Here is a 13438-nt window from a genome sequence, read left to right as displayed (position 1 = left end):
GTAGACATTTTTAAAAAAGGACCAGGTCAGAATGTGCAAGAGAAAAAAGGGAGAGGAATGAGGGTGGAAAAGAAAGAACACGCATTATGTGGAAGAACTGTAAAATACTACTCAAAAGGTCTGATTAGTTGTGAAATTGACTAGCTATATCTTTGCGCAAAACCTGTAATTTCCTTACTGTAGCTATGTTACTCTACCAGAGTGTATCACAGAAAAAGAAGAGGGCCGAGTCTGAAAAAAAACATCAGGCGGAATGAATTACCAGTGTGTCACGTCAAGTAAGTTTCTAACACTTTGTAGCATTAGTAGTGTAATCTAAATTGATGGATTAAAGGTGAATTTAACCCTGTCTCACCTACTTAATGTACTAATCACTAATATTAGCATAACACTTTGTGTCATAAAAATCCAATTTCACCTCAACACAACCAAATACCGTTAAAAAATTGTTGTGTGATTAATAATTATGTCTGAAACACCTCCAATCATCGAGACAAAAAAACCACCACAAATAGTGTCAATTGGTGGATTTTGTCTTTCAAAAATATGTCCCCTATTCATGTTTAAATTTGTAAGTTGTACAAAGAATCTTTGTCCTTCCAGGCCAGACCTCAGTGTGACACAGAGAGTGAGGAGGACCTCACCTTAGTGTCAAAACAGGAAATACAAATGCAGCTAACCACTGCAAACTTTCAGATAAGGGAGCTTAAAAGACAAAATGCAGCACTCAGACAATCTCTCTCCATGATTGAAGGTTAGCTTTCCTGTTTGTGGATGCTCCCACAACTAAGGTTTAGTTGTGTATATACCCATAGATACTGTGATTAGGTTCAGGTGTAGGTGTATCTGTTAGTAGGTGCAGTTGTATAGTGTCTACCAATCTATTAGTTGAATGCATATTGCATGCAAGTGTAATGATAGCACATTCTGTTCTATATGTATATGCTCCAGGAGGTGAAAAACCTAAAGCGGGAGAGAATGAGACACACAACTTCAAAGGGTGTCTGTGTGTTTGGTTTAAGCACGATGACCAGAATATGAGGAGTAGAGATTGAGAGTAGGAAAGATGACTAGAAGTTGGAAGGAGGTGGTTGAATGAATCTGTATTCACTTTCTCTAACTGTCTGTCATGCTGTGTGTTCCCAGACATGGCTGGTGGTTTGAGTCCATCCCCAAATCTCACAATGGTGAGAGAGTAAAAATAGTTTCTAATGGTGTGTGTGTCATAGATTGTTGTTAGGTTGATGATCAGAATATGAGGAGTAGAGCTTGAGAGTAGGAGGGATGATTAGAAGTTGTAAGGAGGTGGTTGAATAAATCTGTATTAAATCTCTTTAACTGTCTGTCATACTGTGTGTTCCCAGACATGGCTGGTGGATCCACACCCTTCCTCCAACCCCCAAAAGCAGCACTCCAAGACAAAGCCGTCACCAGCCTACCACACAGCATGGTAGGGTGACTTCAAACCTTGAGCTGTAAAACAGGGATGCAAACTAGTCACAATTTGAATACAAAAGCAGGTGTATTAACATTGTAACAATACAGCAAGCAGAAAAATACTGTATGCATGGACAGTTTTAATTAATTTAATGTAAATGTTTAATGCATATTGTAGTACAATTATAATTTGTCTTATATAAGTGTTTTAACTTATAAAGTTCCATATAGGATTATGCAAAACATATTCACGAAACTATTTCTCGTTAACTAATAAAACTATCTAACGGAGTACAGCAAGCAAACAACTTGAGTCATGGCAGGAAGGACTACGAGAATGGTTTTATAATTCAAATACATTTACTTATTTAAAGGGGTGGTTCATCGAAAAATACTTTTAACCTCATTAGAACATTTGCCTAAGCACTAACCTTCACCAGAGACAGTTTTTAGGTTAGTTGGTTCAGTAGCCAACAGGTAGCCTAGTGGTTAGAGCGTTGGACTAGTAACCGAAAGGTTGCAAGATCGAATCTCTGAGCTGACAAGGTAAAAATCTGTGGTTTTGCCCCTGAACAAGGCAGTTAACCCACTGTTCCTAGGCCATCATTGAAAATAAGAATTTGTTCTTAACTGACTTGCCTAGGTAAATTAAATAAATATTTAGACTTCTGCAATTTTATTTAAAAATGAGACATTTACGATTTTATCTAGAATGTATGAAAAACTACAGTATATGTATTTATCCTCACTTTATGCAAGAAATGTTGTCTCGTCATTGAATTGCCCAAAAACAATCTATTTTGCTTTCAAACATGTTACAAAAATCGACCTACTGGAGCTAATGTTTTCTCCAGTTTGTGTCATTTGGTTGATACTCTTCCTCTTGGTTCAAAGATTTGTAAGTAAATTCTGACTCTGACCCAGGTTTCTATGGGAGAGGGAGAAGTAGAATTCACTGATGAACTGAACTAAATACTGATACAACCAACCTAAAAACTCTCTGGCGAAGGCTAATGCCTAGGAAAATGTTCTAGTGAGATTAAATGTATTTTTCGATTAACCACCCCTTTAACATAGTTGATGAAAACATTAAACAAGGCAATACAACAGTTTACATTTCAAGATAATACTTCATGAACAAAGCATTTATCTAAACATGAATCTGAAAGGTAGGCAGAGAACATATGCTTGACTCAAATCTAATATACTGTACTTAGAAAGGGGGGGAGAAAGACAGAAGGGGAGAGTGAAAGCAAGGGAGACAGAGAGAGAAAGAAGGACATAAGAGTTGTATAGTTACCACTAGTGCTGGGGGATAGGACTACATCCATCATCAATGACGAATACATGACAATGTCAAAAACAATGTTTTTTTTTCATTTGTTGTCAACTCAAGAAATTCTGTTTTCAGAAACTTTTTACAATCACGGATAATGATGTCAATAATCTATTCATATTTGTGTTCTGCAAAGTCCTGATATCGGTAACAATAAGGGTTTGTCCAAATACTCAGCACACCCCTATTAATGATGATTGCGCTAACAAGGCAAGGGTTTTTTAGAACAGGTGCACACAAACTGTAAGTCAGAGCAAATCCTAATATTAAAATACTGTATTGATTTTGGAGATAATTTTTTAAAATATTCTAATATCATGCAAAAAAAACGAGTTTCTGTCCATCACAAAGGAAAGTTTGAATACATTGTTGATAACTACTACAGTGCTGTACAAAGTGGACATTTTGACCACAGCTTCTAAAGGCCGATGTTGTACAGGTGGTACTAGCAGAGGGTGTTAAACTCCTGGTGAACATTATCACTCGACTGAGCAAAGAACCATCAAAGTGCATTTCTGAGCTCATGACAGCTCTGTTTCCCAGAGAGGTGATGGCCATCTCTTCGTTGACAGGAAAAAATGTGAATGCATTCCGGGACCAGGAGGCAAAGAAACAGCTGTGCCCAACCAAAGTGTCTGCCATTTGCAGTAAGTTGCTTTGTCATTTTTTACTATAAATAATGTACAATAACATGTAGAATTATGAAAGATAAGACTTTTACTTCAAAATAAAGCACAACTACTAGTACTGTAAATGACCAAAAGGGGTTTTGTAGTTTATTTTATTATATATTTATTACAAGAGTGTGAATGTGTGTCTGTAACCTGATCTCAGGTCTAATCGTTTGTGCCAAGACTGTTGATTAATTTGGGGTTAGGCAGGCTATTCTGTACTCAAAGCAAATTTGTTATAACCCTATTTTCTTTTCTTTCAAATTTCTCAAACAATCAACTATTTTACACCATTTTAAAGATAAACTTCTCGTTAATCCAACCACATTGTCTGATTTCAAAAAGGCTTCACGTCGAAGCATACCATTAGATTATGTTAGGACATCACCTTGACAAGAAAAACCACATAGCCATTTTCCAAGCAAGGAGAGGCATCACAAAAACCAGAAATACAGCTAAAATGAATCACTAACCTTTGACGACCTTCATCAGATGACACTCCCAGGACTCAATGTTACACAATACATGTATGTTTTGTTCAATAAAGTTCATATTTATATCCAAAAACCCCATTTCACATTGGCGCGTCATGTTCAGAAAATGTATTGCCTCCAAAACATCCGGTAAATGAGCACATCAATTTACAAAAATACTCATCATAAACGTTGATAAAATTTACAACAGCTATTGAAAGAATTATAGATACACTTCTCCTTAATGCAACCGCTGTGTCAGATTTCAAAATAGCTTTACGGCGAAAGCATATTGTTCAATATTCTGAGTACAGAGCTCAGCCATCAAAGCAAGCTATACAGTTACCCGCCAAGTTCTGGAGTCAACAAAACTCAGAAATAGTATTATAAATCTTCACTTACCTTTGCTGATCTTCGTCGGAATGCACTCCCAGGACTCCCACTTCCACAAGAAATGTTTGTTTTGTTCGATAAACTCCATATTTATGTCCAAATACCTCCTTTTGTTCGCACGTTCAGATCACTATCCAAAGGCAAAATGCGCGAGTGCAAAACCAGAGACGAAAAGTCAAACATTTCCATTACCGTTCATAGAAACATGTCAAACGATATTTACAATCAATCCTTAGGGTCTTTTTATCATAAATATTAGATAATATTCCAACCGGACAATAGCGTATTCATTACAGAGGAACACGAATGAACGGCGCGCCTGTGTGAATGCGCAGTAAACAACTCATTGGTCTCAGGCTTGTCCACTAGTTGAATGGGCTCTTATTCTCTCCCCAGTAACAGTAGAAGCATGAAACAAGGTTCTAAAGACTGTTGACATCTAGTGGAAGCCTTAGGAAGTGCAAAATGACCCCACAGACACTGTAGTTTGGATAGGCAATCACTTGAAAAACTACAAACCTCAGATTTCCCACTTCCTGGTTGGATTTCTCTCAGGTTTTTGCCTGCCATATGAGTTCTGTTATACTCACAGACATCATTCAAACAGTTTTAGAAACTTCAGAGTGTTTTCTATGCAAATATTTGACTCTGGGCCCGAGTAGCAGGCAGTTTACTCTGGGCACGCTTTTCATCCGAACGTGAAAATACTGCCCCCTATCCCAAACAGGTTCCCTCCAGTCGTTTCAAAGACCCAAGCTCCCTACCTTTTTGCATATTGTACAGCCCAACTTTGAATTTTGCATGACAAGCCAGGGGCTACGCGTTTGCTTGTTCTTGAGCTGCAAATTGCACCTGCTCTGAGCAGTGCATCAGTGGATGCACTGCCCCGCATCTGCCCAGCTCCCCGTCTCCCTCTCCCGCTGAGTCTGTCTTGCTAGTAAGCCTACTAGCTAGTCAGGTGCCGGTGGTGATGCTGAACTGGCGGTATTGGTGTCGCCATCAGGAACAGTTTGCCGCTCACTCCTCTCCTCTGGAATGGACAGTTCTGTGGCTCGTTCTGGGTTCGATTTGCAATCTTTCCCTGGATTTTTGGACTTGAAAAATGTCAAACTCGATTGCCATTTCATATCTATTTTTTATTTGGCTTTCCTACGATTCAAATTCATTAGGGAGATGACTAGACTAGCCTATGCTACGTGACGTGATTACGTAGAGACTTCTTCACTAGCTGACCACCACTACCAAGACCTGTGTCAAGATCAGTTATGCACCCCACTGGCCCTCCCCATAACCTCTATGTACAAATAAGAGAGCAGGTCTGGAATCAGTGTGGCAGGATAGGATGATTACGTCGAAGGATCACCGTGGGAGAAATAACGAGGAGGCTTGATTTAATGCTGATCGCTTTTATTAAAATGTCTACAGTGCGAACAGTGAAATAATTATATTAAATAATAAATCATACAGGATCTGGGCAAATAGGTGTCGGAACAAACAAAGTCAAATCTGAGAGGTGCCGGCTCAAATTAAGCACTGGTGCTATGTAAATGGTACAGAAGTGTAATAGATATTTAACTGTAAATAAAACAAATCTGATATGTATGATACCTGTTTGTTTTGAGGGTTTTGACTTCACAAATAAATGTTTTTACTCAATGTTCCAATTTTATAATTGCGTACTATTGTTTGTACAGATGAACGTGTGTCACGTCCTGACCAGTAATAGGGGTTATTTGTTATTGTAGTTTGGTCAGGACGTGGCAGAGGGTATTTGTTTTATGTGGTTCGGGGTGGTGGTTTGTTTAGTAGGGTATTTGATTTATGTATTCCGGGGGTTTTTGGGCACTGTTCTATGTTAGTCTATTTCTATGTTCTGTCTAGTCTTTTGTATTTCTATGTTTTGTTAATTGGGGTTGGACTCTCAATTGGAGGCAGGTGTTTTCTAGTTGCCTCTGATTGAGAGTCCTTTATATAGGTATGTGTTTGTTGTGTGCTTTGTGGGAGATTGTTCTGTGTATAGCCTTGTGCCTTACCAGCCTGTGATTAGTCGTTGTGTTTTCTTTGTGTATGTATTTGTTTTGGTTCTCCTTCTTGTCCGATTATAATAAAGAAGATGAGTGCACATTTCCCCGCTGCATTTTGGTCTAAATCCGACGACAGCCATTACAGAATCTCCCACCAACCAAGGACCAAGCAGCGGGGTATGGAGCAACGGGAGAATAATATGGACTATCGGGAAAAGTGGACGTGGGAGGAGATTATGGCCGGAGAAGGTCCATGGAGAAAGTGGAGCGAAGACCAGGAACGCTACAGGGGAACACGACTGGCGTTTAAGCCGGAGAGGCACCCCCAATATTTTTTTTGGGGGGGGGCACACGGGTAGTTTGGCTGTGCCAGGCAGTAGACCTAAGCCAGCTCCCCGTGCTTGTTATGGGAAGCGTTTGGAGTGGAGAGCGCCGAGGTATGCGGAAGTGCGCACGATCTCGCCCATACGCACGCACAGTCCGGTGCGAGTGATCCCAGCCCCTCGCAAGTGCCGTGCTAGAGTGGGCATCCAGCCTGGTAGGAGGATGCCTGCGCAGCGCATCTGGTCACTGGTGCGCCTCCTAGGTCCAGGCTACCCTACGCCCGCTCTACGCACGGCAACCATCAGGCCCCTGCACAGCCCAATTCGCCCTGTACCAGCACTCCGCTCGTACAGGGCTACTAGTTACATCCAGCCAGGACGGGTTGTGCAGGAGGTGCGATCGAGACCGCCAGTGCTTCTCCACGGCCGGGTATATCCAGTACCAGTACCACGCACCAGGCCTCCAATACGTCAGCCCAGTCCAACTCAGCCCGTTCCTGCTCCCCGCACTAGCCATGAGGTGCGTGTTCCCAAACTGGCACTTCCAGTACCAATACCAGTTCCACTCGGCCGGTTCCTGCTTCCCGCACTAGCTCTGAGGTGCATGTCCCCAGGCTGGTACCTCCACTACCAGTCCCACGCATCAGGCCTCCAGTGCGTCAGCCCAGCCTTGAGTGTCCGGAAACAGTGCCCTGTCCAGAGTGTCCGGAAACAGTGCCCCGTCCAGAGTATCCGACGACAGTGCCCCGTCCAGAGTATTCGGAAACAGTGCCCCGTCCAGAGTATCCGACGACAGTGCCCCGTCTAGAGTATTCGGCAACAGTGCCCCGTCCAGAGTATCCGACAACAGTACCCCGTCATGAGTATCCGGTAAGAGTGTTAAGCCCGGAACCGAGTGAGACGGCCTACAGTTCGGAACCAAGGGAGACGGCCCACTGTGCAGAACCGAGTGAGACGGCCTACAGTTCGGAACCAAGGGAGACGGCCCACTGTGCAGAACCGAGTGAGACGGCCCACAGTTCGGAGAGGGGTGAATGGGTCTACAGTCCGGAACCGAGTGAGTCTGCCTGCGATCCGGAACCGAGTGAGTCTGCCTGCGGTCCGGAACCGAGTGAGTCTGCCTGCGATCCGGAACCGAGTGAGTCTGCCTGCGGTCCGGAACCGAGTGAGTCTGCCTGCGGTCCGGAACCGAGTGAGTCTGCCTGCGGTCCGGAACCGAGTGAGTCTGCCTGCGGTCTGGAACCGAGTGAGTCTGCATGCGGTCCGGAACCGAGTGATTCTGCATGCGGTCCGGAACCGACTGAGTCTGCCTGCGGTCCGGAACCGACTGAGTCTGCCTGCGGTCCGGAATCGAGTGAGTCTGCCTGCGGTCCGAAACCGAGCGAGTCTGACTATAACTCCGAACTGTGTGAGTCTGCCTACAGCTCGGAACCGAGTGAGTCTGCCTACGGCCCGGAACCGAGTGAGTCTGCCTACGGTCCGGAACCAAGCAAGTATGCTTACAGTCTGGGTGGCTGTAGACCAGAACCTGAGCCACCTCCAGTATAGGTGGGTTGGGGAGGGGGGGTGTAGCACAGGTGCCGACGGCAGCCACCCTCCCTTCCCTCCCTTTAGTTTAGGGGATTTATGTTTGTTTTGGGGTATATTGTTTTTTTGTGTGAGGTGCATCCGGGGTCTGCACCTTTGGGGGGGGGGGGGGGGGGGGGGTACTGTCACGTCCTGATCAGTAATAGAGGTTATTTGTTATTGTAGTTTGGTCAGGACGTGGCAGAGGGTATTTGTTTTATGTGGTTCGGGGTGGGTTTTTTTAATTAGGGTATTTGATTTATGTATTCCGGGGGTTTTTGGGCACTGTTCTATGTTAGTGTATTCTTTCTGTACGTATTTGTTTTGGTTCTCCTTCTTGTCCGTTTATAATAAAGAAGATGAGTGCACATTTCCCCGCTGCATTTTGGTCTAAATCCGACGACAACCGTTACAAGGTGGTACCTTCAGGCGTTTGGAAATTGTGTCCAAGGATGAACCAGACTTGTGGAGGTCTACAATTTTTTGGCTGATTTCTTTTGATTTTCCCATGATGAAGGTAGGACTTGAAATACATCCACAGGTACACCTCCAATTGACTCAAATGATGTCAATTAGCCTATCAGAAGCTTCTAAAGTCATGACATCATTTCCTGGAATTTTCCAAGTATGTTTAAAGGCACAGTCAACTTAGTGTATGTAAACTTCTGACCCACTGGAATTGTGATACAGTGAATTACAAGTGAAATAATCTGTTTGTAAACAATTGTTGGAAAAATTACTTGTGTCATGCACAAAGTAAATGTCCTGACCAACTTGCCAAAACCATAGTTTGTTAACCTCTTATGGCTAGGGGGCAGTATTTTCCCGGCCGGATAAAAAACGTACCTGATTTAATCTGATTATTACTCCTGCCCAGAAACTAGAATATGCATATAATTATTAGCTTTGGATAGAAAACACTCCAAAGTTTCTAAAACTGTCTGAATGGTGTCTGTGAGTATAACAGAACTCATTTGGCAGGCCAAAACCTGAGAAGATTCCAAACAGGAAGCGCCCTCTCTGACCATATCTTGTCCTTCGTGATCATCTCTAACCAAAACAGGGGATCTCTGGCATGACGTGACACTTCCTATGGCTCCCATAGGCTCTCAGAACCCAGGAAAAAGCTGAATGACGTAATTCCAGGCCCTGGCTGAAAAGCATTAGCGCATTTGCTAAGTGGTCTATCAGCGGACAATGGGACTGAGGCTCGTGCATGAGACGACCCCATGTTTTTATTCTTTCGTCTTTGAGCGGATACAACGACTCCCTGTCGGAATATTATCGCTTTTTTACGAGAAAAATAGCATAAAAATTGATTTTAAACAGCGGTTGACATGCTTCGAAGTACGGTAATGGAATATTTAGAACATTTTTGTCACGAAATGCGTCGTGCGCATAACCCTTCTTTACCATTCGGATAGTGTCTTGAACGCACGAACAAAACGCCGCTATTTGGATATAACTATGGATTATTTTGAACCAAACCAACATTTGTTATTGAAGTAGAAGTCCTGGGAGTGCATTCTGACGAAGACAGCAAAGGTAATAACATTTTTCTTATAGTAAATCTGACTTTGGTGAGTGCTAAACTTGGTGGGTGTCTAAATAGGCTAGCCCGTGATGGCTGGGCTATCTAGTCAGAATATTGCAAAATGTGCTTTCACCGAAAAGCTATTTTAAAATCGGACATGGCGAGTGCATAGAGGAGTTCTGTATCTATAATTCTTAAAATAATTGTTATGTTTTTTGTGAACGTTTATAGTGAGTAATTTAGTAAATTCACCGGAAATTTGCGGGGGGTATGCTAGTTCTGAACGTCACATGCTAATGTTAAAAAGCTGGTTTTTGATATAAATATGAACTTGATTGAACAAAACATGCATGTATTGTGTAACATAATGTCCTAGGAGTGTCATCTGATGAAGATCATCAAAGGTTAGTGCTGCATTTAGCTGTGGTTTTGTTTTTTGTGACATTATATGCTAGCTTGAAAAATGGGTGTCTGATTATTTCTGGCTGGGTACTCTGCTGACATAATCTAATGTTTTGCTTTCGCTGTAAAGCCTTTTTGAAATCGGACAGTGTGGTTAGATAAAGGAGAGTCTTGTCTTTAAAATGGTGTAAAATAGTCATATGTTTGAAAAATTGAAGTTTTCGGATTTTAGAGGAGTTTGTATTTCGCGCCACGCCCATCATTGGATATTGGAGCAGGTGTTCCGCTAGCGGAACGTCTAGATGTAAGAGGTTTTAACAAGAAATTTGTGGAGTGGTTGAAAAACGAGTTTTAATGACTCCAACCTAAGTGTATGTAAACTTCCGACTTCAACTGTATACCCAATAAACACATCTAAGTAAAGGAATGGCATTAGGAATATAGAAATATTTGAACAAGCAATGTCAGAGCAGCATAGACTAAGATACAGTAGAAAAGTATAGAATGCAGTATATACATATGAGATGAGTAGTGCAAGATATGTAAACATTATTAACCTCACTAGGGTAGGGGGCAGTATTTTCACGTCCGGATGAAAAGCGTGCCCAGAGTAAACTGCCTGCTACTCTGGCCCAGAAGCTAGGATATGCATATTATTAGTAGACTTGGATAGAAAAGACTCTGAAGTTTCTACAACTGTTTGAATGATGTCTGTGAGTATAACAGAACTCCTACGGCAGGCGAAAACCTGAGAAAAATCCAACCAGGAAGTGGAAAATGTGAGGTTTGTAGTTTTTCAAGTGATTGCCTATCCAATATACAGTGTCTGTGGGGTCATATTGCACTTCCTAAGGCTTTCACTAGATGTCAACAGTCTTTAGAACCTTGTTTCAGGCTTCTACTGTGAATGGGGAGAGAATAAGAGCTATTTGAACAAGGTGTCTGGCAGAATGGCATAAGCTCAGTCACGCATGGGGCTGTGAGAGCAAGCTGCGTTCCTTTTCATTTCTGAAGACAAAGGAATTGTCCGGTTGGAATATTATTGAAGATTTATGATAAAAGCATCCTAAAGATTGATTCTATACATCGTTTGACATGTTTCCATGAACTGTAATATAACTTTTTTGACTTTTCGTCTAAACTTAGTGCTCACGCATTTTGCGTTTGGAATAGTGAACTGAACGCACGAACAAAAAGGAGGTATTTGGACATAAATAGGGACTTTATCGAAACAAAACAAACATTTATTGTTGAACTGGGATTACTGGGAGTGCATTCCGATGAAGATCATCAATGGTAAGTGAACATTTATAATGCTATTTCTGACTTTTGCTGACTCCACAACATGACATTTGCTGACTCCACAACAGGGCTGTACTCAGATTATTGCAAGGTGTGCTTTCGCCGTAAAGCTTTTTTGAAATCTGACACAGCGGTTGCATTAAGGAGAAGTTTATCTTTAATTCTATGCATAACAGTTGTATATTTTATCAACGTTTATGATGAGTATTTCTGTAAATTGATGTGCTCATTCACCGGGTGTTTTGGAGGCAAAACATTTCTGAACATTACACGCCAATGTAAAATGGCGTTTTTGGATATAAATATGAACTTTATCGAGCAAAACATACATGTATTGTGTAACATTGAGTCCTGGGAGTGTCATCTGAAGAAGATTGCCAAAGGTTAGTGATTAATTTTAGCTGTATTTCTGGTTTTTGTGACGCCTCTCCTTGCTTGGAAAATGGCTGTGTGGTTTTTTCTTGTCTAGGTGCTGTCCTAACATAATCTAATGGTATGCTTTCGCCATAAAGCCTTTTTGAAATCGGACACTGTGATTGGATTAACGAGAAGTTTATCTTTAAAATGGTGTATAATACTTGTATGTTTGAGAAATTTGAATTATGAGATTTTTGTTGTTTTGAATTTGGAGCCCTGCTATTTCACTGGCTGTTGGCGAGTGGGACGCTAGTCCACATACCCCAGAGAGGCTAAAGTGACATTTTTAAAGTGGCCAATGATTTCAAGTCTGTGTGTAGGCAGCAGCCTCTCTGTGCTAGTGATGGCTATTTAACAGTCTGATGGCCGTGAGATACAAGCTGTTTTTCAGTCTTTCGGTCCCTGCTTTTGTAAATCTAATCAGTTTTCCACATCATCACAGATTTTTTTGAATGACTTGGAAACAATGTTGATTCAACCAGTTCTTGCCCAGTGGGATATGTTTTTTTTTAAACTTTATTCTTCTTACATGTTATCACGTTTCAAGGTAAGACCCAGATGCAGACAACATTGAATTACCAATAGTATATTAATCCAACAGGGTCAGGCAAGAGACAGGTCAAGGGCAGGGAGGGGTCAGTAATCCAGATGGTGGGGAAAAGGTACAGGATGGCAGGCAGGCTCGGGGTAGGCAGAGATCAGTAATCCAGATAGGTGGGGCAAAAGTACAGGACGGTAGGGCAGGCAGGCAGAAAAGGTAAAAACCGGGAAAACTAGAAAACATGAACAATCGCGAGACAGGAATAGAGGGAAAAACGCTGGTAGGCTTGACGAAACAAAACGAACTGGCAACAGACAAACAGAGAACACAGGTATAAATACACAGGGGATAATGGGGAAGATGGGCGACACCTGGAGGGGGGGTGGAGACAATCACAAAGACATGTGAAACAGGGTGTGACACATGTATAGCCCTACATTCATTTGATGTAAACATAAGGCTGAGAGAGAATTTCCTTATACCATGTTTTTTGCACCAGTCTCGACACTATTCCTTTCAAATCCAAATCACATTGAGATTGACTTTATAATTTTATCCTAACCCAGTGCTTCCCAAACTTGGTCCTCGGGACCCTAAGGGGTGCATGTTTGATTTTTGCCCTAACACTACACTAGTGTTATGGCAAAGCTTTATGATTAGTTGATTATTTGAATAAGCTGTGTAGTGCTAGGGCAAAAACCAAAACGTGCACCCCTTGGGAAACCCTGACCTAACCTGTGACCTGACCCATCACTTTATGTATCACTGCCCCCCAGTCGCAAGAAGCGACAAAAAAAAAACACCACAAAAAAACAATACAACAAAAACGGCTTCTAGCATCCTACGCATGCTTTCTGTCTCTAACACTAAAACTGAAACTAAATCATATAAAAATCAAATATAGTTTTCTACAACAACTCAAACTAAATAAAAACGAGGAAATCATGTTTGAAATCTAACTGAACCTAAACTGAATTTCTAATAAAATGACATTTAAAAAAATGTTAAAAAATGAATAC

This window comes from Salmo trutta, chromosome 13, assembly GCF_901001165.1.
Source record: "Salmo trutta chromosome 13, fSalTru1.1, whole genome shotgun sequence".
In the NCBI taxonomy this organism is placed as follows: domain Eukaryota; kingdom Metazoa; phylum Chordata; class Actinopteri; order Salmoniformes; family Salmonidae; genus Salmo; species Salmo trutta.
Note: the sequence above shows the minus strand (reverse complement) of the source record.